General features: G+C 33.1%; 1 protein-coding gene across 17 annotated transcripts in view; it reads right to left on the bottom strand.

Moving 5' to 3' along the window:
* Positions 1-19,609, bottom strand: part of PKP4 (plakophilin 4) — a 285,178-nt gene that overhangs the window by 214,580 nt on the left and 50,989 nt on the right. Inside the window, exon 1 of one of the 17 annotated variants that reach the window (XM_056793888.1) lies at positions 7,228-7,246. The exons of the other annotated variants lie outside the window; for them this stretch is intronic. The gene's annotated coding sequence lies outside the window, so the exon portion shown is untranslated. Of the gene's footprint in view, positions 1-7,227; positions 7,247-19,609 lie in introns of those variants that run through there. 17 annotated transcript variants of the gene reach the window in all.

Below are 19,609 nucleotides of genomic sequence, written 5' to 3'. Positions count from 1 at the left end.
CAGTTTCATGAAAGCACACCATATAAATCAGGATATAATCTCATATGACATGACCACAGCAGAGGGGTGCAATGAATCTAGAGCACTAGGCCTGAAGTAGAAGATTGGAATTCAAATCATAGTTGTGTGACACTGAGCAAATCACTTAACTCTGTCTCAATTTCCTCATATGTAAAAATGGAGATGAAAATAGCAGTTGCCTCCTATAGTTGTTTTGAGAATCAAATGAGATAATTGTAAAGCACAGAGTAAGCACTATAAATGTTATAGTTTTTACAGTAATGCTTAGTGGAATCATAGACAACATTACAATGTTATTAACATTAACCTTACATGTTCCAATTGTATGAACATCTAAATTCAAGAAGAAAAAAATATATGAATTACAAAAATATATAGTCACACTATAATAGTGACAGAAAACTGTAATGTCCTCATTTTTGAACAAATCTAATAGAAAGACAAAGGGGAAAATATAGAATTGAACAAACTGCTAGACAAGCTAAAATACTTAAGCTGTCTTCTAAATAAGACTGCTAAAGAAAAATATGTTTTTAGCAATACATGAAATTTTTGACAAAAATTGACCATATAATAGGCAAAGGCAAATTTCAAATGAATGGAAATGTTTTCATTAACAGAAAAAGACAAGTTTAAAAGAAGTCAATATTGCTAAATGCAACAGAGAAATGAAGGTTAAAAATAAAGAGAATGAAAAGAACATTAGATCTCAGAACAATAAAAAGAAGTTTCAGTTTCAACAGAGTGGAGGAAAAAAGTACAGGGAGTTGTAGACAATGTGTAGTTTTTAAAAAAAAACTGTTTTACAGAATAACATTTTCTTAAGAAGCTTAGCCATCTAAAGAAAGACAGGGGAGTAGGTAAATTGCTCAGGTAAGGATTGAAAGCCTGGCCTAGAGATGAGAGGTCCTAGGTTCAAATCTGATCTTAGACTCTTCCAGACTGTGTAATCCTGCATAAGTCACTTAACCCCCTTTGCTTAAATGTTACTATTACTGTTCTGTCTTAGAACCAATACACAGAACTGATTCTAAGATGGAAGGATTAAAAAAAAAAAGACAAAAATATATTGACAAGTAGAAAGGGGCAGCAGTCAGTGTCAATGAACCATTTCAAGATTGGCCAAGAGAAAAGAGTCATCAGAACAAAAAAAATGATGAAGAAAAAACAAATAATCTTTCACTTCCAAGCTTCTTGAATGAGTGACATAAACCTGCTACTTCCATTTTCTCTCTATCAACTCAAGGAAAATGGGCTTTAACATCACAATAATACTTTTCTTTAAAAAGTTACCAATGCATTTCTTATTAATCTCTCTCCATTTTATTCTATCTCTTTTAATAGTACCAACATTCTCATTAGCATCCAAAATGGAATCATCAATTTCTTTCTTTCCTTCACCCCCTAAACCTAGTTAGTCACCAAGATAATGATTTCTTCTTTAAAAGTCTCATATCAATTAAATTCTTTCCATATACACTGTGAGTGGCCATTACCACACTAGTCCAAAATCTTATCTCTTGATAACTTCGCTTATTAACTTCCTGTGTTATTGTACTAACCTATCAGACCTTCTTCAACGTCCCACAAAACTTTTTAGCTAGGAGTGTATCTTTCATACATATATCTATCTCTGATGAAACCCACTCAAATCTCATCACCAAATTCAATTCTTTCTATTATATCAAGTCTATCAAGCTCTACACCCTCAACATTTAAAAACTATTCTCTAAACACATGCTCCCTTCAGTCTGTGTGTATTCACTCAATTTGCTTCCACTGCTAAGAACTTATTCTCTTCTAATTCCTACATCAGAAGTAAAGAATTATATTTTATAAATGAGTATCTTCTAAGTACTTAGTTTTGTGCTCAGAACAAAGTGGAGATTCACATATTTATTGATTGATGCAACTATACCATATTAAGTCAAGGAAAATGGTAAATAGACAAAAACAACTTACCTATGCCTACTGAAAAAATACTATTAGCGGGTTTATACTTCAAAGTAAGACTAACATCAGGCAATCTTGCTTTTTAAAAAGAAATCATTGTTCAATAGCTGGCACTGAAAATGGTATAAAGCTCACATTCTCAAGTGTCTTCATTCCTCAGTTTTCTATTTAAATCACAACAATGAGACATATGAACTAGTTTTCAATGGAAAATGGACATGGGATGGGCAAACTATAGTTTAAAATTTTACCTCAGGGCTTTTTGCCAATCCTAAATGTGTTCTCTGTAGCTTTGGGATATGAATAATTAGTTACATTTGCATAGGGAAAGGCTTCTGGTCCACACACAGGCAGTTATCCACAACCATAGAAAACATAATGAAGAAAAAATTGAGGGTGATTGAGAGGTAGGCACAAGGAATTTCTAAAATAGTAAGAGGTCAGATGATGTAGTACACAATATACACAATAGTACAAAATATACTCTAACTTAGTAAGAACTCAACTTACTGTAAAAAAAAAGTGAGATCAAGGAGAAGTTTCCATATTTATAAGAACTTTATGTTCTATGAACATAAAACAATTGAAATACCACTTTCCATCTTTATAATGCCTAAAATATTTTTCTTTATTTGTAAATTTTATAGTACCATAACACTAAACAAACAAACAAAACAAAAAAAACCCTAATTTAAACTTGAACAAAAGATGCAACAGTTGGTAATGAAGAAAAAAGCCCTATTTTAGTTCTCCCAAAAAAGCTTAACTTGAAGTTAAAAAAAAAAAAGCTCATATAAGGAAAGTGTTATTTAAAGGCACAAGAAAACAAGCTACAGGTGGTCTCATATTGCTGTATGTTGAGCATCCCTGGTTTCAGAATGCCCTCTCAACATGCCATACTATGATATCTAAATGAGATAGATGTCAACTAACCTTCGGCCAACAGCTGCTATAAGTAGCTGCTGAAATTACATCTGAACAAAGTCATCTCCTTAACTAGAAACTCATCTTACTACCTGGCCAATCTTTTATAACAAAATTAGATAGAGACTTCAGCTTATTTTTCACAATTTTACTGATACTGAATTACTTATGGATCAGTAGTCATATCTCCTTAAAAGTATGAATTAAGGTGGCCAAAAAATTGGAAAATGAGGGGATGACCTTCAATTGGGGAATGGCTGAACAAATTGTGGTATATGTTGGTGATGGAATACTATTGTGCTAAAAGGAATAATAAAGTGGAGGAATTCCATGGAGTCTGGAACAACCTCCAGGAAGTGATGCAGAGCAAAAGGAGCAGAACCAGGAAATCATTTATAAACAGAGACTGATACACTGTGGTACAATTGAAGGTAATGGACTTCTCCATTAGGGACAACGCAATGTCCCTGAACAATCTGCAGGGATCTAAAAAACACTATCCACAAGCAGAGGATAAACTGTGGGAGTAAAAACACCGAGGAAAAGCAACTGCTTGACTACAGGGGTTGAGGGGATATGACTGAGGAGAGACTCTAAATGAACACTCTAATGCAAATACCAACAACATGGAAATGGGTTCGAGTCAAGAACACATGTGATACCCAGTGGAATCATGTGTTGGCTATGGGAGACGTGGGAGGGAGGGAGGAAAAGAAAATGAATTTTGTTTCCAATGAATAATGTTTGGAAATGACCAAATAAAATAATGTTTTTAAAAAAAGTATGAATTAAGATAACATAAATTATGCAGGAACTTAACCAGAATCCAAAGAAAAATGTAACCAAGGACCACATTAATAAAAAGGAAAACAACAACTCCAAAGTAGTCAGCAATCCTGACTTCAAAGGACTGCTAAAAACATGTCTCCCTTGCATTTGTAAAAAGATGGGCTTCTGGCATAAAATAAATATTTATTTAAATGTTTACATATTGAATTTGTTATAGGTGAAGACTATATAGAAAGAAGGGGATCATTGAAGAGTTACAGCAATGTATAAAAGATATTGATAAAACATTTAAAAAAATAGTAGCAGCTAATTGGTATCAATAAGTTACACAGAAAATAACACAACCCCTAAATTATTTTACAAAGTATTTGCAGTTTTCTTCTACTAAAATTAATTTACTTCCTTCTACTCCAGAATGAAAATTTCCAAATTGATCTAAAGGATCACAGATCTAGAGCTTCAAGAAATCCCACAGGCTATCTAGTTTAATTCCTTCATTGTACAGATGAATGTGAGCAAACTGAAGCCCAGGGAGGTTAAGTGATTTGTCTAAGAATTCACAGGTAATGCCAGTCATACTTTTGCCAGATCCTTTGATTCCAGAGCCAGTACTCTTTCCACTATATCATGTTGCCTCTCATCTTAAAAATAAACTAGACCAAGTTACATGTATTACAACTTTTTAGCAACATTTTCCTTAGACAGCTGATTCAAGAAGGCATAGAGAGAAAAGGCTCAGAGCATCCTTGAGGTACTATCACTTTCCTTCCCTAAAATGATTAAAACAGTCATATGCAATGAATTATTTTGAACCCTAAGCTTAACAAAGTAGAAATTTTAAATATGAGCAATGCTATTACCAAAGATCATTACTAATAATAAAATTCAATTTTTAAAAATTAAATATTTTTATTCAAACACATATTACCAACCATAAGATTAGACCAAAGTACTAAGTATACCAACAGCACCCAATTATAAATCATAATATTAGACAAAAGTATTAAATACATTTTCTATATAAGAGAACAAAATTAATTATATAACAGAGAAATTCCTACAGGAAAATCAGACAAGTAACTGAATACAATAACACATTTTAGAGCTAGGAAGGACCTCAGAAAATATCTAGTTTAAGACTCCTTTTTAGCTGAGAAAAAAAGACTCAAAGAGGTAAAGACATTTGACCAAAATTATAATTAGTGACTGTCTCTTGATTTCTTTTCCATTCTAATACACCATGACAGCAACTCATAAAGTCCTGAAACATCACCGACAGTTTTAGTGAATATATTGGCTTAGAAGACACATAATCATTTTGTATAGTAAAACTGAGTTAGGTAGTGACTAGTAGTATTATGTTCACTCATTTTACAGAGTGGGAGGTGGTGGTTCAAAGCATCAAAGGAACTAGTACAGAGGTAGTAACTGGCAAATCTCAAACTGGAAGAGATTTTCTGACTCCAAAATAAACCATTCCTGTCTATAAAGATGCCTGGGCCCAAAGTATTTTTTGTATCATTTGAAGCAAAATTTCCCCCTCAAAATTTCTATAGTATTTATTACATAAAAGCTTTTTTTAAGTTTCTTTTATATAAAAACATGATTTGCTTGAATTTAATAGCCAAATATTTAACCATACATACAAGAAGTTTTTTAGAATTCAAAAACTTGGGGCTATATAATAGATAAAAAATTTTACATTCCTATGTAGGATTTTTCTAGTTTTTAGGCATGTTAGTATGCAAAAGAAGAAAAGCAACAGTAATAATTTGAAATTAGTAGTTTGAAATAGAAAGTACATAGGGATATTTAGATCCTAGGGTGTTCCCTTGAGCAAGTCATAAATATTTCCGGGTCTCATTTTCTTCATCTACAATGTTATTGAAACAGATAAGATGATCCTCAAGTTACCTATCACCTTTCAAAATGATTCCTCTACTTTTTAGGTTGATGTGACCTATGTAATATAATTAACTAGAGCCAATATAATTAGCTACTTTTGCTAAAATTATGCTAAAAAAGTCATGAAAAGTCACAACCATATATGGGCAACACCTATTTCACAAGTCTATCATTAGTGTTTAAAATTCAAGTATTAAAGAAAGCTCCATGCTTTAAAAACAACAAAAACAACTCATTCCATTCTTCCTACTCAGACATCATGAAAGGGTGGTTACTAGATATGTAGGGCAGATAATGGAAAATTAAATTGTCCATTAATTGAGGAGCTTCTACTATTGAAATTAAAAACTGGAGATTTAAAAATTTAAAAATTATAATTAAAAATGATAGGTTAGTATTTAGTACCATAGTAAAATTAAATTACAATGATAATGCATCAATTTCTTAACTAACAAATTGCCTGTGAATTATACTGCCTTTAAAAAATAACTACTTAAATCTCCATGAATCTTGTTTGGGGAAACAGAAGGTAGCATGCATTTTGCATGTACTATAGTGAAAAGTCTCTGTATTGGAATGAGATTCTCAATATTAGACTTTTTGCTTATAATCCACAAGAGTCTGAAATTCACTTAAACTTTCTGAGGTTATTTTCTCATGCAGAAGATGAGGAGATATCCTAAATGATCTCTAAATTAGTTCTTACTCCATATCCTGTAATTATAAAATGTTCCCACCATACTGAATTTGTGTGTTGTATAGGACAAAAATATTGCCAGGTAGCCTTTAAAATAAACGTGGCTGAAGAAAACTGCAAAGGTAATAATGATCTCACCTCTTTTCTACTCGACTCATATCTTTCATACTCTAGTACTCTGAAACGGGAAGGGATCTGATACAGGTCAATTGCATCTATTGGTTACACATGAATATCAATTTCATTCATTTGCCACAATTAAACTTTTGAATTTTAATTATGATGAGAACTTTAGGTATAATAGGAAAGCAGGTATGAACAAACTAGACAAAGAGATTAAAAAAATACAAAAAACACAAAACCCCACCACAAGATATATAAAAATAACTGAATATAATTCAATTTATTTATGGTTTGAAGAATTTCCACTTACAAAAAGTTGTATGTTACAACTTATATGCCTCTCACACTTCAAACCAAAGTCACTGGCTTCTTGGCATTTCTCCAAGAATTCTCCATTCCTCCACTCCAGTCATTTTCTCTGGCTCTCCCCAGTACCTAGAATGTTCTTCATATTCTTCATATTCATTCTTCATATTCATCTCACCTCCTAGCTTTCCAAGCTTTTTTCAAGTCTCAGTTAAAATCTTTTCTTCTACTGGAAGCCCTGTTCAATCTCTCAATTCTAGTACCTTCCCTCAGTGGCTTATTATATATTTATCCTGCCTATAAAATGTTTGTACATATATATGTTGTCTCTCCCCATTAAATTATGAGGTCCTGGATTGTTGATTGCCTTTCTTCTTATCCCAGGTGTTGAGCAACATACTTGGTAGGTAGTACATCCTTTAATAAATACTTAATGATTGACTGACTGAATTTATGATTTCTCTTCCCATAAACATGTCTATACCCTGGTGAGGATGAGTTGCACCAACCTTTTGATGATTTGTTGATTGTTCTTGGGAACAAAACAAATTGTTGTTACCAAGACATAGCACTGTTTGCCTAGAAGTCTCCCATTCCTGCTCTCCTTGTCTAATCATTGGGTTCATCATCTTCTCATTTTCAAACACTCTTCTCCAACATACCTAGAAAATAATGGAAAGAGACTACAAGACTTTCTTTGTGCTCTATGTGTATTCTCTAGAAGACTGCTAAAAGAAAGTAAAAATTAGAGGGTTGTGAGCTAAAGTTTGATAAGATTATGATAGAGAAATTATCTAAGGTCAATGAATCCATAGAAGGAGGGAGCTTAAACTGCTACCTATATATTACATGTTTCTTATGTACCTCTAACATTATTTCATTATTTTGAAAAAATTCATCAGTGTGGAATCTCTCTCCAAAGAAGCACATTACAATCTCATACATCCATTACAGTGACTTTATGAGTCAATATAGACAAAAAGATCCATTCTCTAGAAGTCTATCTTTTAACTGACCTTGTTCATTGAAAAACAAACACACCAATTAACAAAAGGACCATTCAAGTATTCTCTCAAATTTCAAAAGCTCTTTAGGCTTGTAAGCTACTGGTATGACATTCAGGTATAGCACAATGTGATATTTCAATACAGTAACATAAACCTTTATAAATATAGGCTTTTATTTTGTTATTAATTTCAGGCTTAGTTTTAAAAATCCAAGAAGGCAGAGGTAATAATCTGAACAGAAGTGACTTTTTTTCTTTACAATCAGTACTTATTAGAGACATTATGTGCAAAGAGCTATGGATACAAAGCTATAGTCTCTGCCCTCAAAGAGGGAAGAAAAGACTTAAATTAAGTATTTATTAAATACCTACCAAGTGCCAGGAACTATGCTAAATACTTTAGAAATGTTATCTAATTTGAGATAAAGAGCTTATATTCTACACATTTTCTCTAAATGGTTGAAATGTCCTTTAACATTCAGAAAAGTTGCAAAAAGATTCATTCTGGTTATCCAATATAACAAATATGCTATAGGGCAGCAAGGTGGTGCAGTGGATAGAGAACTGAACTTGAAATCAGGAAAACTTATCTCCATTTTGGACATTTTTAATATGAGAAATCTCCAGGATATTTAAAAAAGATATTGTGAAGATGGGATTAACTCTCCCCTGCCCATTTTTATATTTAATCACCAGAAGCATATACACTCAACTTATCCTTAAGTATAGGGAGGTCAGCAACCACATTTGCCAGAGTGAGTGACGAATCAGAATCTAATGATTTCCCCTTGAACATTCATAAACAAAGCTATAGCTGCAATTGGGCCACACAAATGGAAGGAAAGCACAGGAAATGATGAAAGGAAAGGTCTTTAAAAGTGGAAAGAACTTCCTGTGACGAGCTCCTTTGCCTTCAAACTTGGCCCTGGAAGAGTTCCAGTTGGCAACCTCAGACTGCTCTTGGATTTTCCCATACAATATCCAGCAGGCAGCTAATGCTATATGACTAGATCAGGAATGAATGCCCTGCTTTGTATTCTCAAAGCTTAAAAAAATGCCTGATATAGAGTAGGCACTTACTTGAAACAAAGTTCATATACAAAGTAATTATGGGATGTGCAAAGTATAAGGACTGGTAGAATTAGGAAAATTCTCATGAGGAAGGAGGTACTGAAAAGAGCTTAAAAGAATTTGGGACTTCAAGAAGCAGAGGTAAGGAGGGAGAGGAAAGGCATTCCAGGTTTGGGAGATGGTTTGCGAAAGACACTGCAGATGGAATTCTGAGTATGGGGAGCAGCAAAGAGATAGGCTTGATTGGCTTGAATATAGAGTGTACATCATGTATGAGGGGAAAAAAATGTATTCAGGCTAACATGAGAGGTTGAGGTCAGATAGTAAAAGAGTAAATTCTGGACAGGAAAGTTTGTAATTTCTTATAAAGGCAAGAGAGAGGCACTAAAACTTCCTAGTAGGGAAAGTGGTATGTTCTCATTGCTATTGACATATTTCACTAATATTCAATCAGTGGTCAAGCTAAATTTACTAGTCTTTCCTGATTTTCATTCTGGTGGAGTGCCATAAAGTTAATTTCAGTCTTATACTGAAATTATACTTGGTTTACTTAGTGTACAGAAATGAATGATTTTAGTAATTTATCTGAGTTGTATTCTAGCTCCTCCTCCCAAGGTGTTAGGGAATTTATTCAATTTGTTTTTCCCCAACTTAATGAGCATATTATTAATGTTGTCATCCATGCCATTAATAAAAATGTGTCAAATACTACACACTTCACCCCTGCTACTACCCCTCTGACAGTGCTAGATCATAGCATTTACTCACTTATGAGAATGTCATATATGACAAATCAAGATCTGACTGAAATCCAAAGACATTCCATCTATTGCTTCTCTGATATTACTTAGCATATCACTCTAGCCAAGAAGGAAATTAAATGGGTCTGACACATTTTGTTCTTCACAAAACCATGTTGGGTACTATCTGGTTTCTCATAATCTTCCATGAGACTATGCCATAAACTGAATATTTAGTGATTTGAACCAGTATTTTTGGAGAAGGGCTAAGATAAGTCTTTCACCACCAAATTTTCCCATTCTCCCATTTTACAGGCAGCTACTGTTCAGTGGATAGATAGGATAGATAGATAGAACAGCATAGATAAACTTAAAAGTTTAAATCTGGCCTCAGACACTTAAACAAGCTGTGTTATCCTGAGCAAACCCATTTATCCATTTGACTCAGTTTCCTGATCTGTAAAAAAGAGGTAGACAAGGAAATGGCAAACCACTCCAGTATCGTAGCCAAGAAAATTCTAAATGGGGTTAAGAGTCCGACAAGAAAGAAAGGAATGAACAACAGATGTAAATGATTCTCTAATACTACTTCTATTTTTTTTTTTAAAGAGAACTTGGCTAAAATCAATCTAGAGGTTCTTAGATGTTCTTCAAGATTCTTTTGTCTCTCTTATACTAAAGAGAAAAGGGGGTGGGGAGAAAAATATCTAATTTGGAGTTGAGATAATCTAATTCACTCTCCCCCACTTCCCCCCTACCCCCAGTTCTGCTGCTTATAACCTTAAGCACCATCATTTTATTTCTCTGGGTCTCAGATTTTATTGTTCAGTTTTTTCAGTCATGAATAACTCTTTGTGACTCCACTTTACTCATCTGTAAAATAAGGAAGGTATTCTGGATCATGGAAGCAAAGGATTGGAACAAGGGAGGGAGGGAATAAGAGAGGAAGGAAGGAAGGAAGTTAAATACAACTAACCACTCAAATTTAACTTTTAAGTATCTCTTTACAGAGTCAAATACTGTCTTTAAGATATTAATATGAAGTTTATGTTGTAGTAAAAATAAGTTAAAATACTGTAATGTTTAACCATTATTAAAATTTTAATCTAAAAAAGAAAATCCATTTGTCCAAGACAATGTTCCTTTAAAGACAAATCAATTATTTTTCATAACGTAATTGACTGAACGTAATTGAATATATGCTGTGAGAACTTTAGAAAAACAAAATGTTTAAGAAGCAATTCATATTTAACTTCACCAAATGTAATGTTTATGAAGATTTTTTAAAACCCTCTTGCTTATATATTCTTTTTATAAAAGACAATCATTTTACTAGTCACTCTAAAACAGAAACAAAAATAGTCCACAATAATGTAATATTGTGCATAAAAATAACTTAGGAAGGAAAAACTTTATGGTAAGAATTGAATTTCCAATTGTATTTGAAGATTTTAGGACTGAGAAAAAAAATTGTAAATATTTAAATAGACACATTCAGCTAGGACATTTAACATAGGACAAAAAAGAGGAAATTCTAGAGACACAAAAATGTATGATTTAAAGTAATTTGGTATTTGTGGAATTCTGACAAACCAAAGTAGATATAACACATTGTCATAACAGCAAATGGAAATAAAATGCCTCACTCTAAGGTGTCAACAGGCATGCTTTGAAGCAAATTTTAAAAAGCCAGTGCCTTTGCCTCCAGAAAAGCTATACCTACAAAACAAGATCTGTCACATGTAAATACTAAAAGAGAGTTTGGAGTGCTAGTCAGGTATTGGTCTCTTTAGACACTATTCTATGGATATGTCAGTTACAAGAACTGTTATAGCTTTCAGCCATGCTTCACAATTCACCTTAGTTATTTTATTGGCATTTACCCTACCAACCACTGCAAGCCTCTAGACCACTTAATCTTGCCATCCACCTACAATACCTGGGCAACTTAAACATTTCAGCTCTTGGATTCTTACCCTAGTAGATGATTCTCTCCTGACTGGTATGTCCACATGACCCAATCTACCTAGCGGAGCCCCATTACACTTTACATTCCATGATGGCCATGCCATTTTCCCTGATACCATAAACAAATTCTCCCCACTGTCCCTATTAACTTATACAACAATAATCAAATAAATATTGCTATTGTGACTGTAAGCTATGTCAGCCATCTCCTTTATGATTTCACTCAATAACTCTCTTACTTTCTAAACCAAAACACCCTTCCCCTTTTACCAAAACCACTCTCTATGCTCCATCAGCCTATATAACAAAGTAAGGTATTGAGAACAAGGGAAAGACTACTTTGAGTACTCAACAATTAGGACATCATAAATTCTTATTGCTTTTTTCCTTGATTCTTTCAATACAAGAGCCAGTGTCAAAATCAAGAAAATCCAATGATTGAGCCTATCTTTACAATCAAGAGTGAGGATATCCCAAGACATCAATGCAAAACTGGCTTGAGAGAAACATAATTCCACCTATCTAACAGTTCATTCCAGAGCTTATTCTTGAACCCTTACTCAGTGTGGTTTCATCAATACCTCTTAATGCATCTTTCCAAATTCAATCTGAAGACCAATTGATCTTGCCAGAGCTACCACAGTTCTTCCTGAGTCTCTAAAGACCAAAGTTGGAAATGGACATTTTAACATTCAACTTTTGAAATTGTACCACCATCTGAAAAACTTACTGCTTGGAATAAATAATAGAACTAGGTGTTGTGGCAAATAGAGCACTGAGCCTAGAGTCAGAAAGATCTCAGTTCAAATCCAAATTCAAACACTTATTACCTGGGTGATTAGGCAAGTGTAGTTTAACTTCAATTTGGCTCAGTTTCCTCATTTGTAGAACAGAAATAATAGTAGTACCGACCTTAAAAGAGTTGTTATGAGAATTAAATGATAACATTTAAAAAGTATTTAGTACAGTGGCTGACATATAGTAAGCATTATATAAATGCTATTGTTGTTGATTTCCCTTGAAAATGCAAGTCTTGACTCCACTTTTACTCACCAAACCCACTACTATCCCTTTCTTACCATTATATTACATACCATTACCATTTATATTAAAACACATTAATAAAGATTAAATTCCTTTTCCTAAACTGTATGCATTATTGTCTTATATTCTAAAGGATAGAGAAGAGTCTCTTTAATGTAGTGCTAAATAAATTAAAACACAAGAACTCGCAAAGAAAAATTATACATATGTTGCTGAGGAAATAACAATGTATACAAAAAAAGGAACTATAAATGAAAATACAAATCAATTTTACTTTTGAGAAAAGGAATGGATCTATTTTACAATATTGTATACATTTAAAATATTACCATCTATACATATTGACAAATCCTCTCAAATATAGGACCATCCAAATCTGTCTTCTTCATTAGTTTTGTTTTTTGGTAAATATAAAAAATATTATCACATGTTCATTATTAGGCAAACCCTTCCTGATAAAATTTTGTTTGTCAGAAGAAATTCTTTCCCTTAATTTATGGAAAAATCAAAGACGTGAAATAATAGCCTCCATTTGTCTTATAAGACCACTGAAGCATAAAGAGTTTGGGAAATGCTCTTGGTTTGGTAAAAGCTTAGATGAGAATTGGATCTCCCTGATCTTGGTCTAAGACTTTATTTTATCTTGCCCTTCCCATAAAGTGAGCCTAAAGGGACCCTTTAATCTGAACCATACAGCCATCACTATATGTAGCTGATGAACTTTTTGTACGATATGTAGAAATGTTTTAAGCTTTTCACTTCTCCATTTTAGTCAATACAAAATTATCTTCAGCCTTGGGGTGGGGTGAGGACATTGTAGTGTATTGGAAAAAATTGGCTTGGATGTCTAGCACATCCATTCCTGACTTGATCTTGGACTTTATTATTTCTAAAATGGAATGGGGAATTAGAGTAGATCATAGAATCACAAATACAAGGTTCCAGGAGACCTTACAGACCATGTAGACCAACCCACATAGACAGAATGTAGATTTATACCTTCTGGTTTTATGGTATATATTGGTTCATAGAAATATAGAATTCAAGTTGAAAATGAGCTGAGTATTAGGGTAGTATGGTGCAGTATAAAGAATACTGGACTTGGGAGTCATAGAAGGCAGGATGGAGGGCATTTATATAGAGCCAATATGTGCCAGGCACTGTGCTAACCACTGCAAAACACTATCTTATTTTATTCTCACAATAGCTTTAGGAAGTAAAATAAGGGTTCAGAGAACTAAAATAACTTGTCCAAAAATAACATGGCTACCAAATGACAGAACTAGAATTCATATTTGGATCCAATAAGAAAACTAAAAGCTAAAGGACCAATTTATCTAATTTCAAGGTTGCTGTTTTATTTATATTTATGTTAAAAATTAAAATGCAGAAACTACAATATTTACATTATTTGATCAATTAATTTAGTAAACTAAGCCATACTACATAAAGTTTTTGCCTCATAAGGAAAGCTAACTCATACTTGAAGATGTGGTTAGATGTTAACTTATGAGATTTCAAAGTGGTTCAAAACAGTTGTATTCTAATGCATAAGATCACATTCTTTTATCATTCAGAAAATCAAAATTGGGGTTTCTGTTTAGATCTAGATGCTTGTACAGTTATTAGAATCTTTTACCTACTAACTCACTACTCATATGCCTCAGCAAACTGATGGTGGGGAAGAAAGAAATAAAGTAATGAAGCAGAAATTGTTCATAGTCTATTCTAGCTTAATGTATAAATGGCTTAAGACTTATCTGTATTAAGAAAATCTGTAGTGAAATCAACACCTTTAGAAAATTCTTCCAAGCATTATCATTTTTTAAAAATGGATTTTATATATTTTATAGTTTTATTTATATTCATATTTACCACACTTCATTTAACCATGCCTGAATCAATGGGCATCTACTTTCCAGTTCTTTGCTACCAGAGAAGTTGTTGCTTCAAATATTTTGGTATATACAGACTTAATTCTTTTTCCTAAAGATCTTCTTAGAAGTATACATTTAGCACATCAGTAGAATCTCTGGGTCAAAGAGTATGGACATTTTCAATCACTTTATATTTGTATGATTCCAAATTACTTTCCAAAATTTTAAGAATATTAGTGTTCGTGTCTTTCTACAACCTCTTACCAAAAACTGGGTTCCAATCTTTTGTCATCCTTGAATATTTGCTAGGTGTGAAAAACCTCAGGGATGTTTTGTTTTGTATTTCTTTTTAATAGCACCTTGGAACATTTTTGAGAGGATAGTAGTTCGTAAAATTATTTTGTTGAGAATAATTTGCCAATATTTTTTGTTTTATTGTATTTTTATTCATTTTGTGAAGCATTTCCAAATCACATTTTATTTTTTTGTCTTAAAATAATTTTATTTAATTAATTAATTTAGAGTATTTTTCCATAGTTACATGATTCATATTCTTTCTCTCCTCTTCTCCCAACACCACTTCTGTAGCCAATGTGCAATTCCACTGGGTTTTACATGTGTCATTGATCAAGGCCTATTTCGATAATATTAATATTTGGATCAGGGTGTCTTCATCCCCAATTATATCCCCATCAGCCCATGTGATCCAGCAGTTGTTTTTCTTCTGTGTTTCTACTCCCACAGTTCTTTCTCTAAAGTCCCTCAGAATTATCCTTGAGCATTGCATTGCTGCTAGTAGAGAAGTCCATTACATTCAATTGTGCCACAGTGTATCCTCCTCTGTGTATAAGGTACTCTTGGTTCTGCTCCTTTCACTTTGCATCAATTCCTGGACGCCATTAGTTCACATGGAATTCCTCCAGTTCATTATTTCTTTTAGCACGATAGTATTCCATCACCAACAGATACCACAATTTGTTCAGCCATTCCCCAATTGAAGGGCAGCCCATCATTTTCCAGTTTTTTGCCACCACAAAGAGCACAGCTATAAATATTGTTGACAAGTCTTTTTCCTTATTATCTCTTTGGGGTACAAACCCAGCTATGGCTGGATCAAAGGGCTGGCAGTCTTATAAAGCCCTTTGAGCATAGTTCCAAATTGCCATCCAGAATGATTAGATCAATTCATAGCTCCACTAGCAATGCATTAATGTCTCAGTTTTGCCATATCCCCTCCAACATTTATTACTTTCCTTTGCTGTCATGTTAGCCAATCTGCTAGGTGTGAGGTGGTACCTCAGAGTTGTTTTGATTTGCATTTCTCTAATTATAAAAGATTCAGAGCATTTTTTCATGTGCTTATTGATAGTTTTGATTTCTTTATCTGAAAATTATCTATTCATTTCCCTTGCCCATTTATCAATTGGGAAATGGCTTGATTTTTTGTACAATTTATTTATTTCCTCATAAATCTGAGTAATTAGACCTTTGTTAGAGGCTTTTGTTATGAAGATTTTCCCCCCAATTTGTTGCTTCCTTCTAATTTTGATTGCATTGGTTTTGTTTGTACAAAAACTTTAACTTAAGGTAATAAAAACTATTTATATTTTGTAATATTTTCTAATTCTTGCTTGGTCTTAAAAATCTTTCCTTTCCCATAGATATGACAGGTATACTATTCTATGTTCACCTAACTTACTTATAGTTTCCTTCTTCATATTCAAGTCATTCACCCATTCTGAATTTATCTTGGTGTAGGATGTGAGATGTTGATCTAAACCTAATCTCTCCCATACGGTTTTCCAATTTTCTCAGGAGTTTTTGTCAAATATTGGATTTTTGCCCCAAAAGCTGAGATCTTTGGGTTTATCATAGACTGTCTTGATGAGATCATTTACTTCAAGTCTATTCCACTAATCCTCCCTTCTGTCTCTTAACCAGAACCTTATTGTTTTGATGATCACTTCTTTATAGTACAGTTAAGGATCTGGTACTGCTAGTGCCCATATTCTTTAATCACCTCTCTATTGGGGTATGGTTTTAGGCTTCATATTTTAAAAATTATATATAAATCTTATTTATCAAATATTCTGACATTGGGCAGATTCCTTTTACCATGTTAATTTTTGTTTGCACAAAAGTTTTTCATTTTCACATAATCAAAATAATCTTTTTAATAACAGCCTCTATCTTTTGATTAAGAATCCATCTCCTATTCATATCTCTTAAAAATACATGTAATTTGGAGGGAGGAGTCAAGATGAGATAGAAAGAGGAAGAAACATAGTCCAGGTCCTTCCCTACAGCTGCTACAACAACCTAGAAAACATAACAGACTGAATCCTTATAGGAAAATAAATTTTAAGTTATAAAAAAGAAAAAAGAAGGAAAATAATGTTACAATGTTACTTACCAGCCAAGGCGGACATAGAGAGACATATAAGTTTGAAGGCAAGTCAAGATCTAGAGTAGGTCTGTCATGCAGAGCATTCCAGTACAGGAACAGAATAGAGGGCTATAAGTATGGAGGAACTGAATATAAAGGTAAGGGCAGGGTAAGAAGAGGTCCCAGATCCACCAAGAGGGGCCTGACCTCATGTAGGATATAGGAACTGGTGCCAGTTGGCAGGTTTACTATTTAGCTATCCAATTCCAGAAGAGGACTGAGGAGGGGGTCTATGCCTAGATGTCATCCAAAGTAAAGAACAATCACCAGTCATAAGCTGTGTACTGAACAAAATGAAAGTTCAAAAGCAACTAGTAGTTCAGTGGCTATAACACTGGAAATTAAGCAGAGGAGGGGTCTCAGTTCTAGGTAGCATATGTGTGAAGGCTCCAGAGAAATAATAATGAGAGGAAATTCACACTAACGTGGAGTCTGCAGTTCTGTCACTCTATAAACTCGTAAATCATTTTTGGTGGCTGATAATGCCTGAGTCTAGTCACAGTCTATTGAAATTCTAAATAGGGTGTAATACTTGGACCAGGGGTGCAAGAATCAGATTTTGCACCATTATTATTAACTGTATTAGAAATGTTAGCTTTAAGAATTAGAAAAGAAAAATAAATTGAAGGAGTTAAAGTAGGAATTTAACTTTAAAATAAGGAAACTATTATTCTTTGGGGATGATATGATGGTATACTTAGAAAATCCTAGAGAACCAACTAAAAAACTAGGTTAAATAATAACTTTAACAAAGTTGCAGGATACAAAATAAACCCATAAAAAATCATCATCATTTCTATATATTTCCAACAAAATTCAGCAGCAAGAGTTAGGAAAATAAAACCTTTATAAAATCATTCTAGACAATATAAAATACTTTGATATCTAGTTACCACAACAAACACAGGAATTATAAAACACTTTTTACACGAATAAAGTTAGATCTAAACAATTGGGAAAACATTAATTGATGGTTAGACTGAACTAATACCAATCAAACTACCAAAAAACTATTTTACAGAATCAGAAAAAATAACAACAAAAATCATCTAGAAGGACAAAAGGTCAAGAATATCAAGGGAACTAATGAAAAAAAAAAGTAGAGGATGGTGGCCTAGTAGTACCAGATCTTAAACTGTACTATAAAGCAGTAATCCTCAGGTGGATAAATGGAATAAATTAGGGATAAATTACTTTAGCAATCTAGTATATAATAAACCCAAAGATTCCAACTTTTAGGATAAGAATTTACTATGTGACAAAACTGCTGGGGAAATTGGAAAACAGTATAGCAAAAGTGAGGTATAGATCAACATCTCACATTCTATACCAAGGTAAGGTCAAAATAGATATGATTTAGACATAAAGGGTGATATTATAAATAAGGAGAACATGGAATATGTCTGATTTATGAAGAAGGGAAGAATTTAAGACCAAACAAGAGATAGAGACTATTACAGGACATAAAATGAATAATTTTTAGTATACTAAATTTAAAGGGTTTTGTACAAAAACCAGTGAAACCAAGATTAGAAGGAAAATAACTGGGGGAAAAATTTATAACAAATTTCTCTGAGAAAGGTCTCATTTCTCAAATACATAAAGAATTAAATAAAATTTGTAAGAACATTAATCATTCCCCAATTGATAAACAGTCAAAGGATATGAATAGACAGTTTTAAGATGAAGAAATCAAAGCTAACAAGAATAAGTAAAAAAAAATGTTCTAAATTTCTCTTGTTTAGAGAAATGCAAATTAAAACTACTCTGAGGTACCACCTCACACATATCAGATTGGCTAATATGACAGCAATGATAATATGGCTAATAGGACAGAAAATGATAAGTGTTGGAAGAAATGTGGGGAAAATGGGACACTAATTCATTGCTTATGGAGCTGTGAACTGATTCAACAATTCTGGAGACCAATTTGGAATTATGCCCAAAGGGTCATAAAAGAATGCATTTCTTTTAATCCAGTAATACCACTAGTAGGTCTGTATCCCAGAGATTAAAAAAAAAAGTGGAAAGGACCTACTCATATAAAAATATTAATAGCTGATTTTTTTGAGGTGGAAAAAAATGGAATTATGAGGATGTCCATCAATTGGGAAATGACTGAACAAATTGTGGTATATGATGATGATGGAATACTATTGTGCTGTAAGGAATGATGAACAGCATGATTTCAGAAAGAGCTGGAAAGATCTACATTGGACTGATGCAGAGTGAAATAAAGAGAACCAGGAAAACATTGTACACAGTAACAGTAATATTATGGAATGATCAACTGTGATAGACATAGCTATTGTTGGCAATACAATGATCCAGGACAGTACTGCGGGACTTAGAACAAAGAAAGCATCTCCAGAAAGAACAAGTTGGTGAAGAATGAAAACATAATTTTTCATATTTTAATTTTGGTTTATGTTTTGGGTTTTGGGTTTTAGAAGATTACTCAAAAATGAACAATATGTAATGTTTTACATGATAATACATGTATAACCCAAATAAAATTGCCTGCCAGCACCGGGAAGGGGAACAGAAGAAAGGAAGGGAGATAAGTTCAATCATAAAACTTGTGGGGAAATCTGTTATAACATGTAATTGGTAATAAATAAATGAATAAATGAATGAACATTAAAAAGAATCAGATTTCACCTTACATCATACCATTTTGCAACCACCAAGGCACCCCTGCCTGAGCTATCCTTGAGGTCCCTAAGATCCTATGAATAA

Source organism: Monodelphis domestica, chromosome 4, assembly GCF_027887165.1.
Source record: "Monodelphis domestica isolate mMonDom1 chromosome 4, mMonDom1.pri, whole genome shotgun sequence".
Classification (NCBI taxonomy): domain Eukaryota; kingdom Metazoa; phylum Chordata; class Mammalia; order Didelphimorphia; family Didelphidae; genus Monodelphis; species Monodelphis domestica.
Note: the sequence above shows the minus strand (reverse complement) of the source record. Positions and strands in the feature narration are given on the sequence as shown.